This window comes from Hyperolius riggenbachi, chromosome 6 (genome assembly GCF_040937935.1).
Source record: "Hyperolius riggenbachi isolate aHypRig1 chromosome 6, aHypRig1.pri, whole genome shotgun sequence".
NCBI classification, from domain to species: domain Eukaryota; kingdom Metazoa; phylum Chordata; class Amphibia; order Anura; family Hyperoliidae; genus Hyperolius; species Hyperolius riggenbachi.
The window spans coordinates 233,335,102-233,357,447 of NC_090651.1; positions in this window are offsets into that span (position 1 = coordinate 233,335,102).

The following is a 22,346-nucleotide window of genomic DNA, read 5'->3' on the forward strand; positions in this document are numbered from 1 at the left end:
CAAGCAACATACACCGGTATGGGTTGAAAAAGTGTGAAAAGTGTGGATGGTGCAGCCCATGACAGCAGGGCAGGTAAGGAGGAGGCATGTGTGGGGCAGAAGGACACATATACATACAGCAGACAGCGTGTAAATTGTTATTATAAATAGTGAGTAACTGCAGACACTGCTCCCAGTGAGTCTTAAAGAAAATCTGTAAGAACCCCCCCCCCCCCTGAGGTACCTGAGGCTTAGGAGGATGGGGGAAGCCTCATTAGGATCCAGAGGCTTCCCCCTCCTGAGGTAAGTACCCCCTGGGGGTGGGGTTTCTTACAGATTTTCTTTAAAGCAAGCCTGTGATAAACAAAAGAGACACTTGTCCTATCCTCCACCCCTCCGCTGCTTGCTGTAAACTTCTTCCTCTTTGCGGCTGAGCTCCTATCTGTGTACTAGCGTGGGACGTACTTATGCAAATTATGAACTGTTGGTGGGCCTCGAGGACAGGGTTGGGGAACTGTTTTAGAGCAGAGAGGAAGTTATGAGTTCAGGTCCGCTTTTAAAGATCATACCAGCTAAGACCTGACTAAGGTTAATTCCAGCTGACACAGAAATTGTGTATGTAGCTTAAACATATACTGTCACCTAACTGTAACTCATAACCTTTGCCTAACCTTAACCTGATTTTAGTACGATACTGCACCATTGGGCTCCAGGGGCTTGATTCACAAAGCGGTGCAAAGTGTTTGCACGCCAGTGAAAAGCCCCTTATCACGCCTAAACTCACTTTAGGCGTGATAAGAAGAAACTCGCGCGAAGTTACCGCGCGTACGCGCGTAAGTGCGCGCGCAGCACCCGACGCTTCGCGCGAAGCTCCCATTAAACCCTATGGGACTTTGCGCGCTCACGCGCGTACGCGCGTTTGTGCGTACGCGCGGTAACTTCGCGCGAAGAGCAGGAAAAAGCGGTGATAACTCAGTGGTGAAAAGGTCATCACGCCTAAAGTCTTTTAGGCGTGATAACTGGGTTATCACCGCTTTGTGAATCAAGCCCCAGGTCTCTCTTATCTAAATACTTGGGAAAGACTACGATCACCAAGAATCAAACCAGTCCTTTTAACCTGATCTTAACACTGCCTAAGAGCCTGGTATACACTTTCATTTATGATTGGCCAATCTCTGACCAGTTATACCACCTCCCTGTAGTACGAGGGTCAACAGGTATTGAATACTATGAGCAGATTGTGTAGGTAACTCCCATACTACATGGAAGCGGTAAAATTGGTCAACCTTACCTTTAACTGGTCGTCCTAACTCTCAATATATTTAATATTTACTTATCAGGACAGTGAAAATTGAAACGTAATTTGAGCAATCAGATTGAGAAGTTTGTGGTGGTCTGATGTCATTGGCACAGGGAATCTAAAAGTCCCTCCCTACTGTAGTATGGGCAGCTAAGACAAGGGGCAGATTGTAGCCTATTTGCTGCCTGAAACAAACTCCCCTGAGTAAGAAGTGCAGCCAGTATCTGCCATCTCCCCCCTTTCCCCCAGTTAGAATTTCATTGGCCATTATCTGGTCCCCTCCCCAGTAAGAAGTTCAGCAGCCAGTATCTATTCCCGGCCTTATTAAGAATTTTGGCCAGGCTCTGTGTCCCACCCCCCAAACTTCTCCTCCCCCCTCATCTGAACATGTAAAGGGGCCGCAGCAGAGTTCAAATACATAGTCAAGCACCAGGTTCTCTCCTCGTCTTCACTGCAGTCTATCACCATGTGGTAGTGTTGCTTCGTAGGCTCCCAGTGCATATCACGTGACATCTGGGGGCCTACTGTGCCACACGTTGGTGCATAGTGGTAGGCTGCAGCACACACCCGGCCCTGTTATTTGCTATTTGTACTATGTGCACTCTGCCATTTAATCACCACTAGATTTTTCCACCTGAATCATTTGATAGGTGGCTTCATGGTAGTGCCGACCCTGCTAAGAAGAGCAGCAGCCACTTACAATACTCTTAGTAAGCTCCACTGGCTGGTTCAGGTCATCTCAGGTTCTGATCCGTGCCAATTTGAGTGCTGCCGTAGACCCCAATATTTATTACAGCTATATCTGTAATTCAGGGGGCAACAATAGCTGAACCCTGAATTACGGTTCACCCCAAGTTGCTTCAACTAAGCCGCCCAAAATTTCAACAGGAGCACAACTGACTGGACCACGGAACAATATGTACTGCCTCTGTCTGAATATGAGTGTGCACTATGCATTTGCTTACTCCAGTCATCATCTGCTACCCCTACCATAGTCTAGAGTCAGTATAAAGTATAATTTCACTGTACTTTATATCTGTTTAACATATTGGATGAAAAGTAACATTTTCCTGCAAGAGTTAGCCGGGCAGAATAGGTGGCATAGTGATCTCCGGTTCGAATTCCAGCCAGGTCAACATCCCGAAAGAGTTTGTATGTTCTCCCCGTGTCTGTGGGTTTACTCCGGGCACTATGTTTTCCTCCCACATCCCCAAAACATAAAGATAAGTTAATTGGCTTCCTCCTAAAAAAAATAATAATAATTGGCCGTAGACTGATACATGCACCACACGATACATACATAGATGTATGAAGATGGTAGGGATGACTAGATTGTGAGCCCTTCTGAGGGACAATATATTCTGTACAGCACTGCATAATATGTTGGTGCTATAATAATACTTAAATAAAAATAAGATTTGATTTATGATATGCCTTGTCATGTGATGAGAGCAGCTATGTTTATTTGCAGCTACAAACTAATTCATTGGTTAGGCAGTATCACACACCGTACGCTAGCACTAGTATCCATCAGAGAGTAAATCTAACATCCACTTCTTGCCAAGTTAAAGGTTGTGTTGGTAGTATCAGAGCTGGCTCACATTTCACTTGGCACATTCAATATTTAGTACACTGTTTGTCAAATAACCACACAACATGACTCTACTTGTAAAAAATACTGAATCTATCCAGTAGATATAACAGTTTGCTGTAAAATAGCAAATGGAATATAGGTTTATCAGTTTATTTGCATGTAACAATTCTAATTTGGCTACAGGTAAATTATGTCATCTTAACACCTTTTAGTCACTAGCAGGGGTGCTCGGATACCCCTTTTCAAAATCCGAATTGATCCGGATACCCAGATATCCGGATCGGATAGCCAGATCCGAACGTTCTGATATTCGAATACATGCGGATATTCGAAAGCATTATCGGGGCGGATTCGGATATCTGGATAGAAAAACCGGAAGTGGCCTATAAATAGCTATAATATATAAATGGGGCGTTAAAAAAACAAAACAAAAAAAATGGCTGAAAATTAACAACAAGAGTAGGTTCCAGACAGCGGTCGTGCAGCCCACATTGTGTCCAAAGTCCAACCGCACATCTGGGACATGACAGTTTTCAGCTCAGACACCTCCAAAAAAATTGCACAGCAATTGTGTTTACATAGTTCACCATGGCACTTACTGTGTTGGTACCACGGCTGTAAAAAAAATTTGAACCAGGCTTATGACTCAAGACGGAGCCTGGAGGTTGTGGTGGTAAAGGGTGGTAAGGCAGGCATAGTGATTTCCAGCCACTTCATTTCCCCCTCTTGCCAACAACAGGGGCCAGGAATTCACCAACCACCCAAGCCTGGTTTATTTTGAGAAACGTCAGTCTGTCCACAGACTGGGTGGACAGACGAGAGCACTTCTTAGTGATCACGCCACCGGCCGCACTGAAGCACCTTTTGGACAGCACACTAGAAGGGGGGCAAGCAAGGACTTCCAGGGCGTACTGCGCCAGCTCACTCCAAATATCCAGTTGCTTGACCCAGTAATCCAAGGGGTCCACAGGGGTGTTGCTGTCGAGCCTGCTGTAGGACCCCATGTAGTCTGCCACCATCCGGGTCAGGTGCTGGTTCTGGCTTTGATAGTAGCCACATGCTGCCGCAGGCACCTCCTCAGTCGGCAGCTGTACCGGCGTGGCGTACAGCGCCTTTGTGAGAGACAGCAGGTTTGATGGGCGCCTGCTGCTGATGGACGCAGGCACTTGCTTCTGTGCTGGCTGGACTGTGACAGCAGGGGGGTGGGAAGTCTGGTGGAAGGCTTCCTCCAAGTGTCAAACCAGGGCCCGCTGCAAATCCATCATTCGGTGCACAGGATCTCCTCCAGCAGGCAGGAACTGATGCAGCTTCCCCTTCAGCTGTAGGTCCAGCATCAGGGTGATCCACATGTCCTCCTGAGCATGCATCTGCTTGACCCTTGGGTCACTGCGCACACACTGCAGGATGTGCGCTGCCATGGGGAAGAGGGCTGCCATCTCTGCTGACACATACTCTGAATCATCACCCCCAGTGCTGTCCTCCTCCTCTGATTCCTGAGCCTCCCCCTGCTCTCTCCCCTCCCGCACCACTGCAGCTGCACTCAGCCGTGCCCCCTTATCTTCAAGGTCAGGGACCTCCAAGTCCTCCATTTCCAAGTCCTCAACCTCCTCCTGACGTACAAAGGTGGACTGTGAAGGTTGTTGCTGCTGCTCCTGCTGGATCAAGGCTGCCTCTCCCACTTCCAACAGAGCATCAAGGGCCTTGTCCAGCAAGCACACCAGCTGCATTTTTTCCCACTCTGCATTGAGGATGATGCCCGGGAGGGGGGTGGTGCCGGTTCCGAACACGGTGGCGTCCGCGGTGGCTCTGGTTGACAGCCCGCCTCTGTTCAACCAGACGTTGCAACATGGCCAGGGTGGAATTCCACCGTGTTGGAACGTCTATGAGGAGACAGTGTTGTGGCAGGTTCAGGTCCTTCTGCACACCTTCCAGGGCCGCTGAGGCACCGCTCGAGCGGCAGAAATAACCCACCGTTTTCCGAGCTGCTTTCAAACGTGGGTCCATCCCCTGGTAGGTGCTCAGAAATTTCTGCACCACCAGGTTCAAGACATGGCCAGACAGGGGATGTGGGTGAGGTCTCCACGGTGGATGGCAGCAACAAGGTTGGCTCCATTGTCGGACACCACATCTCCGACTCTGAGGCCTCTGGGGGTCAGCCAACTCCTCTCCTGCTCTTGGACTTTGTCCAGGATGTGGTCTGCCGTCAGTCTGTGCTTCCCCAGGCTGACCATCTCCAGCAGCACTTGGCAATGGCGGGCTTTCACACTGCTGCTGAGGCGGGAGCGTTTGGCGGCGGTGGGTTTGCCGGAGGGTGGAACCGGACCAGAGGAACCTGCTGCACTTTACCTGACCCTGCTGCGGGGCGGCACCAACCACTGGATTGCTGCTGTGCCCGATGCTGCTGTTCCCTCCTCACCCCCTTCCACCAAACTGACCCAGTGCGCTGTGAAGGACAGATAGTGGCCTGTCCCGAACCTGCTGCTCCAGGAACAGGAGATGATTGATGAAGCTGGAGGTGCAGTAGTTGGAGGGGTTACAACCTCTGCTCAGCTTCATCTGGCACACATTGCAAGTAACAAACTGGCTGTCCACTGAAAGCAGATAAAAAAACTGCCAGATTGGTGGCCCTTACGCCCTGAATGGGCTGCTGCTGCTTTGGGGCCTGGGGTTGAGTGGTGCGGCTGGTGGTAGCGGCAGAAGATGAAGCAGCAGGCTGTGGGTCCTGCATTCCACGCCCACTGCTTCTCCTGCCAATGTTAGTGATGCTGATCCTCCGTGCCAGACCCACGGATGTATCCTCCTCAGACTCAGAGCCAACATCCCCCTCCTGTGGTTGGTAGTCACGGTCCTGCAATTCGTCATTATTATCATCATCATCACCAACAAATACCGTCACCATCTTTGACTCCTCCACAAACCTCAGTGTGGCCAGAATGGCCTTCTCAAAGTCAGTGGTAACAGCTCTGATTGCGCTCGCGGTGTCTGAACTACAGAGCGCACTGACTGAGGGTAGGCTGCCCGCTGGGGTCGACATGATGACCGACAAGTCCCCATGCACTGCTTGGCGGCTGCTGCTGCTCCTGCGAACAGGAGTGGGGGTGGGGGTGGAGGTGTGTGTTGTAGAGCTGGTGGTGGCCTGCTCATCCACCATCAGCTGCATCACAGGCTCGGCATCTTTCTCCTCCAATTTGCGGCGCCGACCCTGCTGAAAAATGGCCTCTGCACATCTGCAGCGTGGCTCCTCCTATCAGCTGGGCGCCCAGTGTGTCCACGGCTAGTAACTAGCGGCGGAATGGACACTGGTGCGGCAGAACTGCTGGTGGTGACGATGCCAGCAATGTTCCCTCTCTTCTTGGCCTTGATGCCCTTCCCCCGGCTGCCAGTGCCAGCAGACATAGTGCAAGTTTGTGTGATAATGTCACCAGATGGATGTGGGGCACTTGCACTTTATTGAAATCGGGGTAATTGGTGTTGGTGAATGAATCTGCACAGAGTGACAGACAGCAGAGTAGAACACAGTGTGCACACTAATGGTCTGTCACACCAGACAGTAATTTAATCTGGAGGGGAGCGCAGAGGGGAGAGCCCCGAGGTGAGGGAGGGGGGGGAACATCCCCCCTCCCCGCCGAGTGTGGCCATGGCTTTCCCCTCATGCTGCGACCCCTCCAGCCCCCCAAAACGGCCCCCCGCAGGAACAGGGGCTGCAGGCCCTATTGTTATGCTAGTGAGTAATCCTATTCCCTAAACTACACTGTAGCTAAGGCAATAGCACAAACAGCACACACACAGACACCTAACTAGCAGAGCTGCTGCAGCAGAGACTGTCACAGACACACACACAAACTAAAATCACAATACAACAAACTACTAGCTAAACAACAATAAAACAGTGTTTTAGTACAGGTGTTAATGTGCAAAAATGCTGGGGTTAACACAGTTGAAAGCACTTGCTTTAGACAAACAGCACTGGAGGGTTTTCTCTTAGTGTGCAGTCACAAAGCAAGGACGAGTTGCTTCAACATGGCCGCCTCTTTATATACAGGGGGGGCTGGCCAGGGTTCCCCTGTGATTGGTTGCTAGGGCTTCTGCTGGGAGCCCTCTGATTGGCTCAATGACTAGGGATGGCCCTGCTTAGGAGAACTCATGGAGAAGCATGTGATCAGTTTGATCAGCTGATAGATTTGTAAGGTTCTGATTTGCTGGTCCTGATCATGTGTTAAACCAGAAAGTCATCACAGCAAATCAGGACCTTACAAATCTATCAGCTGATCAAACTGATCACATGCTTCTCCATGAGTTCTCCTAGGCTGGGCCATCCCTATTAATGACATCATCTCCTTAGTTACAGTATTCGGATTCGTATATCCGGCGGATATCCGGGTATGTGAACAAATATCCGCATAGAGCTATCCGGATTTGGGCCCAGGTATCCGGAATCCGAATCCAGCCAGATAGCGTAAAAAAGTTCGGATATCTGGGTTACCCGGATATCCGGAATCTGGATGAGCATCCCTGGTCACTAGAAGGTGTTAAAATGACATTTGCCTGTAGCCAAATTAAACTAGAATCTAGTGCATACATTTAAGCCCTGCTTTGTACAATTCTACCACCTATCTAGATTTAGTAGAACTTTGTTTATGTTTATAAAGATGCCAAAGTTTAGTGCGCTTCTGGACTACCGTGACAAACAAGAGCTAAACAAGCTGCCAAATGTCTAGATGTCTCTCCCACATTAACAGGATAAAAAGTTTAAAAAATTGGTGCTTAAAGGGGAACTGAAGAGAGAGGTATATGGAGGCTGCCATGTTTATTTCATTTTAAGCAATACCAGTGGCCTGGCACCCCTGCTGATCCTCTGCCTCTAATACTATTAGCCATAGCCCCTGAACAAGCATGCAGCAGATCAGTTGTTTCAGACTTTAAAGTCAGATCTGACAAGACTAGCTGCATGCTTGTTTCTGGTGTTATTCAGATACTACTGCAGAGAAATAGACCAGCAGGGCTGCCAGGCAACTGGTATTGATTAAAAGGAAATAAATATGGCAGCCTCCGTATACCTCTCACTTCAGTTTCCCTTTAATACCTCTATTAAAACTTGCTTGGTGCTTCTTCCCAAGTCAGGATCAAACCCACCACCTCACCCCACTCAAGTGCACGACTTACTGAATCCTCTGACCGCATATGAATGGCAGTATAAACTGCAGTCAATCTGGTCTCATATGCTCCCACTCTCACAACAGCTGCTTGGATCCTAACTCCAGTATCAAAAAAAAGTAGACTATCTTTATGAACATAGCTTGAAGAGAAAAAATGCTATACTCACCTCATCCTTAGAAGTTCCACTGGTCTTGGTTCTACATCTTCAGACATCTTATCTGGCACTGCAACGTTTCATGGGAAATGGCTTGTGAATGTCTTTTCCAAGATGGCTTTGAAAGGTGAGGCAAGTATAGCTTCTCTTATGTTTTGTAAATGTGCCAGGGGTGACAATTTAACAGAAACTGAAATTTAAAGCCTACATGCACCCAGGAGGTTTACTCTGAAAGAGGGATGCAGACACCTTCATTCCCCCTCAGATGCCCAGGAGCCGTAACGCATGTGGAGGTAGGTTCTTTGGGGAACTTATGTAAAAAGTTTGGTCACTCCCTCTAGGTAAATAAGTAAAGGGTGTCATTTTTGACCACTTACCTATTTATAACAAAGGGCTAGAAGTAAAATTTTATGTGAAATAAAACCCAACTGTAACACAATTTAAAATACTATTTTTTTTCTTAAAGCGGATCAGAGATGAAAAACTAACTATAACAAGTAACTTGCCTATATATCTTATCTAAAGTTTAGATAGTTTACACAGCAAATCTAGCTGCAAACAGCTTTAATAGAAAATCATTATTTCTTCCTGTGATACGACAGCAGCCATGTTGTTTGTAAACGTTACACAGAGGCAGGTTTATCTGTATCTTGAGCATTCAGCCTGTGAAAAAAACCTAATCCCCCCTCCTCCCCTCTGCCTCTGAAATTAATGGCTAGTAACACCTCCTCCTCCTGCCCAGACTGAGCTCCCATGAGCCCTTGCTACTGCCAAGGCTCTCTGAAAACCTGTGGGCGTGGTTTATTTAGTTTATAGGGAATTAGAGTATTAAAACAAAAACAAAAAAGGACCCTAACCAATCCAAACTGGAGATGGGCTTGAACATGCAATGCAAATTTTATACAAAAAATCATTGGATTAGTTAGGGTCCTTTTACACTTAATCAGTTGCTCTCAGTTATAACTGAAAGAAAACTGATTTTCAAAGTAAGTCCCATGTTTTCCTATGGTCTCTTTTACACTTAACGCGTTTTAACTGAAATCTTCTTTGCTAGCTGCGTGTTACCTGCGATCGCCGCCGCTCCGCGCCGATTCGCCGCTCCCCGCCGCGTCAGAGGGTGCTCCCCCTGAGACCCGTGCGCTGCCTGGCCAATCAGTGCCAGGCAGCGCTGAGGGGTGGATCGGGACTCCCTCTGACGTCGGTGACGTCATCGCGCCCGTCGCCATGGCGACGGGGGAAGCCCTAATGGAAATCCTGTTCAGAATGGGATTTCCTGACGGGCCTGATCGCCAGAGGCGATCAGATGGGGGGATGCCGCTGCTCAGCGGCTGTCATGTAGCTAGCGCTAAGCTAGCTACATGATTTTAAAAAAAAAATTTTAAAAATAGTGCTGCGCCGCCTCCCTGGCAGATTTAATGACCGCCAGGGAGGTTAAGCAGCAGAGTAGCATTGTGGCAGCTCTGCATTGCAACATACTGTGACTTGCACTACACTACATCTCTCTTCAACCTCTTCTCTCAGTGGCACTGGTAGAAGCAGAGTACCTCCTCAGGCTACACTATGAGGCACCTCCTACCCATAGATGACACTATCTTTTTTTTAGAAAGGGGGTGTGACTAATCATCAAAACCTGGATTTTATTGTACAAGTGGTCAGTTTTTAATTTTTTTTGTCTGCTATTTTGTTAAAACTTCTTCTGCCTATGCTGTTAATTTAGGATGTATTTTTACACCAGAGATCTGCTTTAACGTACATGGTCCTAAAGCCCAACTCTAGGCAATATTCTAAATATGCCATCATGATAGACAGAGTGCCCAGACTAAATGGTGCAAACTACAGTGCAGGCTCTGTGGGATGGACTGTTGCCAGAAGGCTCAGCAGCATGAGCTGGTTGATCAAACTGCTAATTTAGCCTACCAAAGTATTGTCTAGGAACCTTCAAACGGGTACACAAGAACAACAGCTTTTTCTAGCTGTGCAGAAATTAATTTTGCACCACCCAAATTCTTATTTCCACTAATAAGCCAATGCTGCAGGCAATATCCTCAGTAGGAATGGCCCTGCCTAGAAGAACTCACAGATAAGCAAGTGATGATCAGTTTGATTAGGTTTGTAAAGCTCTGATTTGCTGATCATGATCATGCGTAAACCAGGAAGTCAGCACAGCAGAACCTTTCAAATCTATCAGCTGATCAAACTGATCACATGCTTTTCCATGAGGTCTCCTAGACAGTGCCATCCCTAATCCTCAGGATTAATTCAATCAGAGTTTTGGGAATAGCAACTAGCCTATCCACCTGAAGAGCTGCAGCTTGCACCAGAGGTCTTCCTCTCGCAAAATCCTTTCAGCAGAATCAGTGCTACACATTTTATTCAGTGACAGTCTCCTCCTTGTTTGCCCATTCAAGAGGCCTCAATCTTTTGGATTCAAAGAAACCCTTAACCCATTCCACAAGGAGAAGCCCTGAGCAGTACTTCACTTTAATTGACCTAATCCCTATGTTTACCACTGGAGCAAAGTGCCTCAATAAATGCTTTCCACTGTTTCTTGTCTTGAGCGATCTTGCCTGTTTCGGTCCATGATGACCTTGCATTCTTTATTTTCTCCTCCACACTTCTTCTCCAAGTTGCTTTTGGACTTCCTCTTTTTCATCTACCTTGGGGATTCCACCTTAAGAGCCTTTTTCCACTACCCTGCGATTCAATTCTGATCGTAAATCGCAAAGTACATTAAACTAATGGAAACTGCAGCAGCAATTTCCATTAGTGCAATCCGATTGCGATGCGATTCTGGTCAAAATGCAATGGTCGTCCTGCCGCATTTTGCATGCGATTGAGCTTTACTATAATGAGTATAGAAGCTCAATCGCAATTGCAATCGCATGGTGGAAATTGAAACGCGATTACAATGGCAATCACGATCGCATTTCATAGTGGAAAAGAGCCCTAAGACTTTTTTCTCAATGGTGTTGTTTTTCCAAAAAGCAGTACTGAGTGCAGTATTAAGCTGTTTGGCATAATTTGTGGTAAAGGGGAATATATACTAAATATTTGTGTGTGTACGTGTGTAGCTTTATTTTAAAAGTTCTCTCAGGCAACAAAAAGTCTAGAGACACCCCTAATGGTAGCACCTGTTTTTCAGTGGTGTGCATAATGGTAGCACTTGCTATTTATTATGTGGGACAGGGCTTAATGTAAGCCCTTACTGTAAGGGAGCATAATGGCAGGTCTTGTTATGGGTGGACGGAGAAGGGCAGCACTTGTTATAAAAGAACATAATGTCAGCACTAATGTGACAATATTTTGGGATGGGTACCCAATGAGGGCACTTGCTATGGGGTAGACATAATGGGGTCAATTTTTATGGGCAGGACATAGTGGTTATGGTGTGCCCCAGCCTTTGTCTGCATGTCTCAACTTTGTGCACCAGTATATCTCCATGGTCTGCATAGGTGTCCCAACTCCCCACCTTCCCTCTGCCTCCCCATATGTGTTTGTACTCTAGTACTGATAACTTAGCAGAAATAGCATATTGGGCAGTGTACATCTGAGGATAGTGCATTGTGTGGGTATGTATGTACACCGAGTGTGATGCTTGTGGGTGTCCAATGTTCAGGTAAGTGTACCATGCATGAGTGGAACACAGAAACACATGGGTGAATGTACCACATGTGAGTAAGTGTACAGTTTATGGGTGTAAAGTAAGTGTACAATGCATATGTATAGCATGTGGATAACTGTAAATCATATGGGTAAGTGTAGAGTGATCAGCAGCACTGCCAGGCAACTGGTATTGTTTAAATAGAGATAAATATAGCAGTTTCCATATCCCTCTCACTGGTTGTGTTATTTTGGGATATCTCATAGTTTATTTTGAAACTCATTAAAAAGACAAGAGAGATGTGTTTGGCTTGATTACTCAGGGATCAGATAAAGGAAAGATTAATTTGCATTTTCTTTAAGTGTTCTGTTTTACAAAAAATATGAAATGTTTTGTTCTAGTGAAAGGTGTACTTTAAAATAAAGTTTACAGGGTTAAAGCAAATACAATTGTGTCTCACAAGAAGTTGCCAGTTGGACATTTCCTTGACAAAGGCCACAAAGTTAAAGTGACAATGAAGAAGTGGCGTGGAAATCCCATTTTCACACCGCCATAAGAGGCAATTTGTCGCCGCTTTCAAGCTCTTCGTTTTGCAAGGTTACCTGGTGTACAATAGGCAGATTTGTGGCATAGCCGCTGTCAATTGCATATGAGAATAATAGAGAAATAATGGAGCCATCTGAAGTTCACATGAAACTTTTCTCTCTGCAGCTGCAACAGAATCAGCCAGCCCCAAACAACAAGCTCCCAACAATGTACCGGGAATGTATGGCCTGCCGAGCCTCAGGAAGCGTGGAAATTGGCCAGTCCGCCTCCTTCTCCATACTCTTCTAAAAGATTCGACACACTCTTCTACAATAGAGGCCGCAGCTCCTGGGAACAGGTCTCTGCATCCATAAATCACATTTCTGAGCACATACACCAGTGCTTTAAGCAACAGCTCACTGACGCGCCCATTAAATCTATAACAAAACTTCATATAAAATACAGGATTTAAAGGGAATCTGAAGCTAAATAACCTCTCCCCAAAAAAAAACGATACTTACCTAAGGAGAGGGAAGGCTCTGGGTCCTATAGAGCCTTCCTATTCCTCTCGAAGTCCCCTCGTTCCAGTGCTGGCTCCCTCATTCAAATCTCATGTCACGGGAGGCTTCGGAAGTCTTTGGGATCCCTAGTGTTTATTTCCTCATAAACCATACCAGATGCCTGGCAGTCCTGCTATTCTTTCATGTGTCACTAGTGTCTGAATCACACACCTGAAACAAGCATGCAGCTAATTTTGTCAGATTTTTATCAGAAATAACTAATCTGCATGCTTGTTCAGGGTCTATAGCTACGAGTATCAGTGGCAGAGGATCACCATGACATCCAGGCAATGTGCATTGTTTAACCTATTGGGGACCGCCATAGTTGAAACCTACTCCGCACTTGTGGCTGTTCTAGCCTGATGCGGCAAAGGATTTACGCCTCCCGCTCTTTCCGCTCCCGACGCAATCGTGCGCACCCAAGAGGGGAGATTAAGCTGTCATGTGACAGCTGACATCTCCCCTCAGTGATCAGAAGCCATTGCGTATGGCTTCTGATCACGTGATCACTATGATTGTCATCACCCATGGATCATCGTGATCACTGTTAAAGCTGCGGCGGTAGGGGGGTGGGGAAGAAGAGAGTCAACTCACCTTCTTGACATTCCCCCGGTGATCGGCGCTCCCCTCCGACCGGCATCCCCGCTTGCTCTGACATAATTCCCGGGTCACGGCTTGATGACGTCATCAAGCTGCTACCCGGCAGTACGAGCGGGGATGGCCGCCGGAGCAGAGGTTTCCACAGCTGCTCATCGCTGGAGCCTGGGAGGTGAGTAAAGGCTGCTGGTTACAGGGGGGACACCCTGCCCAGCAAGCCACACTGGGGATTTGGCTGCCTCCCCCCCCCCCCCAAATGCGCCCCCCCCCCCTGCATGTAAAATAGCCTGGTCCTTAAGGGGGGTTAGGAAGGAAGCCGGTCCTCAAAGGTTTAAATCTAAATAAATAATCAGCCTCCATATCCTTCTCACTTCAGGTTCCCTTTAACAGCAAGAATGGTGGGAAGCTTTCTCCACAATTTTGGTGAGATAGAAGTTAGGGGGGAAAAATACATGCTCCTGTTTTTCAAGTGCGGAGATGAGATAGAAAGTCCTAAAGGTTTGCTTTGCTTCCTTAATTCTTCTTTAGTTAATACCATTGGCTTTCTAGTAAGCAGATTTGGGTTTTTCTGTGACAAGAATTGCTGGGATTCTCCTCAACAAGATTGCAGAGAGCAAAAGCAACCTCGCAGAAATTGTATACTGTTCCCACTTTAACCAAAACCAACACTAAAATGAAGAAAAACAAAGTTATGTCTGAATTTGGAGATGTAGTAAGAAGAATATTAAAGACAGAGACACCTGATCAACTTGCATGTTCTGGGTCAGTGAAACTATTGGAGGCAGATGACCTCAAAACAGGCAGAAAACCAGCATTATATTTTTTTAAAGAGGTAAGTCAGCAATGGCATCTTCCATGTCACTCTTCACGTCTATTTTAAAGCAAACCGAACCATAAGAGACTTCTGCTGCCTGTTGTTTTTATGCTTACATGGGGGTTACCATCTTGCCTTCTCGAATCAGGCAAGAACAGATCCTTAGAAGGGATGCCAGCGACTTGGAGGACATCATACACACTTTGAATTTTCCATTGAGACAATCACAATTGATGACTCATTTTAGCTGTGAAAAAAACAGGGTAGGCATCTTTATTATTTTCAGCACAGTAATTGATCCATCGGCTGGTAGCAAATTTTTACACTCTTTTCTGTCTGTTTATGTAGAAGCACTGTGGAATGGTTGTGTTTTATTTACACGCTATAAGCAAGGAATCAAGTTAAAGAAATGTTTGCCATTAAAGGAGTACTCCACCCACTGCTATGTCTTTTACAGTGTCTGGTGGCTTTGAACAACTTGCCGGAACATCAGTCCCCAAAGCCTTTCCTGTTGACAGGACAATTCAAATGTAAAGAATTTGTACCAATGACTCCCCTAGGAAGCAGTAACTGATTATTTAACTGAAGTGAGAGGGATATGGAGGCTTCCATATTTATTTGCTTTAAAACAATGCAAATTGCATGGCTGCCCTGCCGATCAAGTGCCTCTAATGCTTTTTATTCATAGACCATAAACAAGCACGTAGATCATATGTTTGAAGAGAACACGAGGTGGGTTTTAAAAATCCTAATTGCACACAGATGCTGGTTCCCATAAATCAAATTGCCATGCTAGCGACACGCAGCGTGTCGATAGCCGGCTGTTTACATTGCCACTGTCACTCTCTGCCACTCCCCCGCCTCCTCCATATCTCCGCTCCCCGCCTGCATCCCTTCCCTCCCCGCTGATTGGAGGGAAGGGACGCAGGCAGGGAGAAGCGACATAGAGGAGGGGGGGAGCAGCAGAGAGTGACAGTGGCAATGTAAACAGCCGGCTATCAACACGCTGCGTGTCGCTAGCACGGCGATTTGGTTTATGGGGGCCAGCAGAGCGGGGGGGGCTGGGGGAGAACGATATAGCAACAGAGGCTGGGCATTATATGCAGAACCAGCGTCTGTGTGCAATTAGGATTTTTAAAAGCCACCTCGGGTTCTCTTTAAATTTGACTGCATTTGCTGCATGCTTGTTTCATGTGTGTGTTTCAGATACTACTGATGCATGAGAGAACAGCAGCACTACCAGTCAACTGGTATTGCTTAAAAGGAAATAAATATAGCAGCATTCACATTCCTCTCACTTCAGTTGTCCTTTTTAAGGGACCTTGAGTAGTAAATAAAATCGAAATTTGGTGGCTGGGGGGTGGAGTTTTTCTTTAGTCTTATGCAGTATATAGAGCTAACATGAATGCACTGAGTTTTTCTCAACAAAAGTGGACTTTCCCATTGAAAGAAATGCCAGCAAATATCCTGCCTTCAAAAAACTAAATATCATTTTGGGACAGCCATAAGTGCCATCAACATTATGAACATGGTTGTGAATATACTAGATATGTTTTTAAAAGTGAATGCATTTAATATGTTTGTAACTTTGTAATATATACAATAGGAGGGCTAGTGAAATGTCCCACAAACATGCACACAGATCCTTCGATTACAGCTTTCATGATCAAACGTTATAATTAGCACGGAGGTCTGATTCTGATAAAGTTGTTTTGCAGGGAGTAATGATGGACCCGACAAAGACGCATGAAGATTAACTACAAATAGGAAGGCTGCGGCCATTAGAGGCAGAAAATTGTGATTTTCTGAGTAGATGAAAAGTTTCCCTTGGAGGGGATGAGGGTAAAGCTGGACAGGGGGCTGAATGGAGGTGTTGAAGATCTCTTAGCTCTGTGCAGAGCCCACCCACACCATGACCAGGCCCATTAACTGCGATTTTACGGAGGATTTTAAGCTAATCCTTAGTTTTTGCAATGGACATTAGAAGGTTATGACCCAGCTAAAACACATTGCATTATTCAGTCAAGTCTTTTCAACTTTTTAAATCATCATAGTCAATGAACTGTTTATTATTATTGTTATTAACATCATTGACTACAGCTTACTAATACAGATTGGCTTTTCATTTGAGTAAGAATGTAAATTTCCGCGGACTTGAAACTGAGTGAAACAAACCCTGAAACTGCCGATGAAAAAGATGATAGCTGATTTATTCATCAGCAGCCACCGGGTTTGATTGAATCAATCTTGAGTAAGTGAAAATTTGCATGCCAAATACAGATATAAATATATATATATATATATATAGAGTCCAGGGGGGATCAGCAGCTCACACAAGTAGTTCCTTGTGAGTGTATGCCCGCAACTGAGGGAGCCCAATCCCTCTAGAGGAACTTGTGTGAGCTGCTGATCCCCCTGGACTCCATATTGCTTGCCCTGGGTCAGCGTGCTCCGCCGCATCTTCATGGAACCTGCACCTACCGTCCCTGTCAGTGGTGTCTTTTCCTACACTGAGGAAGAGACATCGAGGATTCACACGGAGGTAGCCGGATCGCGTGACTTCCTCACGCAAAAGACATCATCTGTTAACACCCGATCGTGGGAGAAACTGTTGAAGCGACAACTTGCATTGGAGCTACACTGTGTAACTCTGGCGGAGTATCACCGTGTTCGCCACATTCCACGTGGTTTACGAGTTAGACTGACACCCACGCTTTTCTCCGACTCAGAAGAGTTCAAAACTCTCTTTGCACAAATACTGAATAAGTGCTCCTTTGATTTGATCACACTCACCATATCACAGATTCAAAAGGAGCTGCCTGTATTACAGACCAAAGCGGCATCAGTGGAAGCGGAGTTACGTACTACATTAACCCCGGAGGAGTTCAATGCCACTAAAGAACGCTTGGACAAGACTTTGACGGAACTTAGAGTAACGTTGCAAGAACGCAAGCGTACTAAGTTCGATCGTGATCAGGAGGATTACCGCCGGAACCAAGTGTACCATTGGAACTCTACTGGTGGACGGGGTTGGTGCACGGACCGTGCACCCTCCACCTCTTCCATTCCAACTTCCAGTTCCTCCTCCTCACCGGCTGGTCGTCGTTTTTTAGGCCGCGGCCGCACACAACAACGCCGCTGCCGCAAAACAAAAGACGCCAGCACCGGGCAGGCCGGAGACACCGTCGCACCCGCTTTACCAACACCAGCTCCGCGCGACCCGCCGGAGCGCAGAGTGACATGGAGCCAACGCCGCTAGGAGCAATTATGAACCTCTCGACTGTTGAACTTTCAAGTGACGAGGTATGTGTGCTTAATAGAGGCCTGGGCTTTACACCCAGAACTGGTATGGACACATTTGTTCTGAAACAGGATGTATATAGATTTTTCCGCCAGATCAGGCTTAAAGCACACTTCCTGTTAAAACCCATCATAACTAGACCTGTTACAAGTCCTGCCTTAAATTGTAAACAATTCAAGTTATACTCTAAGAGTCGCTTTGTTCCTCCAACCACTTATGTAGGTGTTGAAATGTTTGTTAACAAAGTGACAGAGGATATTGATCGACTTATTAATTTATGTGGCAAGGACTACACTGGCAACAATTTGAGTATGGGAGAGAGGAATGCTTTGCATCATCTCAGCCAACGAAGAGATATTGTTTTGAAACCTGCTGATAAGGGCGGGGCCCTGGTAGTTATGGACAGTAGAGACTATGAGGCAGAGATATTGTCTCAACTTTCTGTTAAAGAAGTCTATAAGATGCTACCAGGTGACCCAGCCCTACACCTTAAGACTGCCTTACGTAGTATTCTGGATAAAGCTGTGGCACAACAGGTGATCACCAGGGATCTGAGTGACTTTGTTGTACACCCCATTACTCCGGTATTATATACCCTGCCAAAGGTACACAAGAACTCTGAGAAACCCCCTGGACGTCCCATAGTGGCGGGCATAGGGTCGATTTTCACCCCGAGTGCCACACTATTAGACAAAGTGTTGTCCCCATTGATACACACCATTCCGTCTTACATTAGGGACACCACTGATTTTTTTATCTAAGGTGTCCACACTGAGGTTTGATGAAATGGAGGATGTCTGGTTGGTCAGTTGGGACGTCTCGTCCCTTTATACATCGATTCCCCCAATCTGAAGGGATACAAGCATGTCTCAAATTGGTGGAATCGGTTGGAACATACACACAGCACCAATTGTCCTTTTTTGATGTTTTACTGCATTTTGTATTGGAGAACAATTATTTTTTGTTCAAGGAGACTTTTTATCTCCAGCTGCGGGGTACAGCGATGGGATCCAATGTGGCCCCGTCCTTTGCGGAGGCCTTTATGCACCATTTTGAGAGCAATTGTGTTTATACCAGTGAAGCGTTCGCCAGACACTGCGGCGTCTGGTGGCGTTTCATTGATGACATCTTTGCGGTGTGGCGGGGCGACATTGGATCCCTCCTGTCCTTGCATGATGATCTCAACCGATTCCACTCCAATATCAAGTTTGAGATCACCTATGATCGGTTTGAACTGAATTTTCTTGATACCACAATTAAACGATGTGGGGGGACATTGGTTTCAGATTTTTATCGGAAGCCTACTGATCGCAACCAGTTACTCCGCTTTGAGAGTTTTCATCCTCCTGCTGTCTTCCGTTCGGTAGCAAGGAGCCAGTTGCTCCGGGTGGATAGGATTGTGACTGATCAGGGGGTACTTGATATTCGAAGACAGCAGATGACAGATAAAGTCTCAGAGCGGGGATACCCTCCCGACTTGATTCAGGAAGTACGAGATGAGATATCTAGCCCTGATGGGGACACCAGGATCAGGGCCTCTCGAGGTGCACGTTTACCCTTTGTTTGCCAGTTTCACGGTTACTCAAACAATCTTTTTTCTAGTATTAAGAAACACTGGCACATATTGGGTGGTGCATATCCAGAAATTCCTGAATTTGGTTCACCTCCCATACCTGCCTATAGACGAAATGAGACTATAGGCAGTAGATTGGTAAGGGCATATAATCCCCCAGTTTCATCAGACACCACTACTTTTTTGGGTCCGAAACGAAAAGGATCATTTCCCTGTCTCTCATGTAGTAAATGCCAACACATGATTAAGGGATCTGTCTTTGGGGAGGACTTCCAGGTCAGACACTTCCTCACCTGCCAGAGCTCCTTTGTTGTCTATTTGTTGACTTGCCCTTGCGGCTTAAAATATATTGGTGAAACCACACAGAAGGTGCGGGATCGCATCTGTCAACACAGGAGCTCTGTCAGGGGGGGTACTTCTGACCTCCCGGTAGCGAAACATTTTCGCTCTATGGGACATAGAGATGTGGACCTAAAATTCATGGTGATTGACCATATACCTAGACCTAAAAGAGGGGGCGATCGGGTTCTGCTTCTTAAAAAGAGAGAAGTCATGTGGATCCATAAACTGGGGTCCCTACATCCAAATGGCTTGAATAGGGACTTCGACCTCCATTTATACTTATGATGTTTTTTTTAATATTATAGGTGGATTACTATGAGATTGATTATGATTGGACGACATGGATTGGATACAGACACAGAGATTTGAATCATGGACTGAAATTGGATGAGATAAGTGTGGATTTAACACTTATGTCTTATTGTATATATGATTTTGTTAGTTCCCCTTTAAGGGGGTGGACACATTATTGTCATTTCCTGTCTGCATGGGTATAAATTTACATATGTTGTACTGAATTATGTGGCATTGAGAAAGGTTGTGGACAACCGAAATGTCTGCCTGTATATCTTTGATTGCTCAATAAAGAGCCGTGTGCTGCAACTCCTCGTTTCTTCATATATATATATATATATATATATATATATATATATATATATATATATATATATATATATATATATATATATATATATATATATATATATATATATATATATATACTGTAAATAGTAAATACAGAGGGGCTGCAGCACACAACAGGAAAACAGTGACAGGGGCTCTTGGATACGCTTTAACGCGTTTAAGCTCACCAACTGCGCCAAAGTGTCCCCAATCTGGTGAGTCCTACTCTAACCAGGCAAAAATGCTAGTTTTTATCAGCGTTTTAGTGGGAACCATGCCAAAAGCCCAAGGGTCACCTAAATGGAAGAAATGAAATTAAAAACACCTTACCTTCTACTAGCTACTAACTGAACTATGAGCTCCGCTCACTTATATGCTTAACTGTGCTAGAGGTGGGCATTGTTATGCACGCTCACAGGGGAAAATAATATATGTCAGGGGATGAGCAGCACAAACCAAATTTTATGCAATACTATGCAAAGCATGCACAAGCATATAAATGAGCAGAGCTCATAGTTCAGTTAGTAGCCAGTAGAAGGTGAGGTGTTTTTAATTCCTCCCATTTAGTTGACCCTTGGGCTTTTGGCATGGTTCCCACTAGAACGCTGATTAAAACTAGCATTTTTGCCTGGTTAGAGGCCCTTTCACTGTTTTCCTGTTGTGTGCTGCAGCCCCTCTGTGTATATATATATATATATATATATATATATATATATATATATATATATATATATATATATATACAGTGGCTTGCAAAAGTATTCGGCCCCCTTGAAGTTTTCCACATTTTGTCATATTACTGCCACAAACATGAATCAATTTTATTGGAATTCCACATGAAAGACCAACACAAAGTGGTGTACACATGAGAAGTGGAACGAAAATCATACATGATTCCAAACATTTTTTACAAATAAATAACTGCAAAGTGGTGTGTGCATAATTTGATCTGAGTGCAGTCAGTTGCCTATAGCCATTGCCTGATGAGTGCTAATGACTAAATAGAGTGCACCTGTGTGTAATCTAATGTCAGTACAAATACAGCTGCTCTGTGAGGGCCTCAGAGGTTGTCTAAGAGAATATTGGGAGCAACAACACCGTGAAGTCCAAAGAACACACAAGACAGGTCAGGGATCAAGTTATTGAGAAATTTAAAGCAGGCTTAGGCTACAAAAAGATTTCTAAAGCCTTGAACATCCCACGGAGTACTGGAATGAAATGGAAGGAGTATGGCACAACTGTACACCTACCAAGACAAGGTCATGCACCTAAACTCACAGGCCGAACAAGGAGAGCGCTGGTCAGAAATGCAGTCAAGAGGTCCATGGTGACTCTGGACGAGCTGCAGAGATCTACAGCTCAGGTGGGAGACTCTGTCCATAGGACAACTATTAGTCATGCACTGTACAACGTTGGCCTTTATGGAAGTGTGGCAAGAAGAAAGCCATTGTTAACAGAAAGCATAAGAAGTCCCGTTTGCAGTTTGCCATAAGCCATGTGGGGGACACAGCAACCAAGTGGAAGAAGGTGCTCTGGTCAGATGAGACCAAAATTGAACTTTTTGGCCAAAATGCAAAACGCTATGTGTGGCAGAAAACGAACACTGCACATCACTCTGAACACACCATCCCCACTGTCAAATATGGTGGTGGCAGCATCATGCTCTGGGGGTGCATCTCTTCAGCAGGGACAGGGAAGCTGGTCAGAGGTGATGGGAAGATGGATGGAGCCAAATACAGGGCAAACTTGGAAGAAGACCTCTTGGACTTAGACTGGGGCGGAGGTTCCCCTTCCAGCAGGACAACGACCCTAAACATAAAGACAGGGCAATAATGGAATGGTTTAATAGAAAACATATCTATGTGTTAGAATGGCCCAGTCAAAGTCCAGATCTAAATCCAATCGAGAAACTGCTGTTCACAAACGCTGTCCATCTAATCTGACTGAGCTGGAGCTGTTTTGCAAAGAAGAATGGGCAAGGATTTCAGTCTCTAGATGTGCAAAGCTGGTAGAGACATACCCTAAAAGACTGGCAGCTGTAATTGCAGCAAAAGGTGGTTCTACAAAGTATTGACTCAGGGGGCCGAATAATTACGCGCAGACCACTTTGCAGTTATTTATTTGTAAAAAATGTTTGGAATGATGTATGAGTTTCGTTCCACTTCTCACGTGTACACCACTTTGTATTGGTCTTTCACGTGGAATTCCAATAAAATTGATGCATG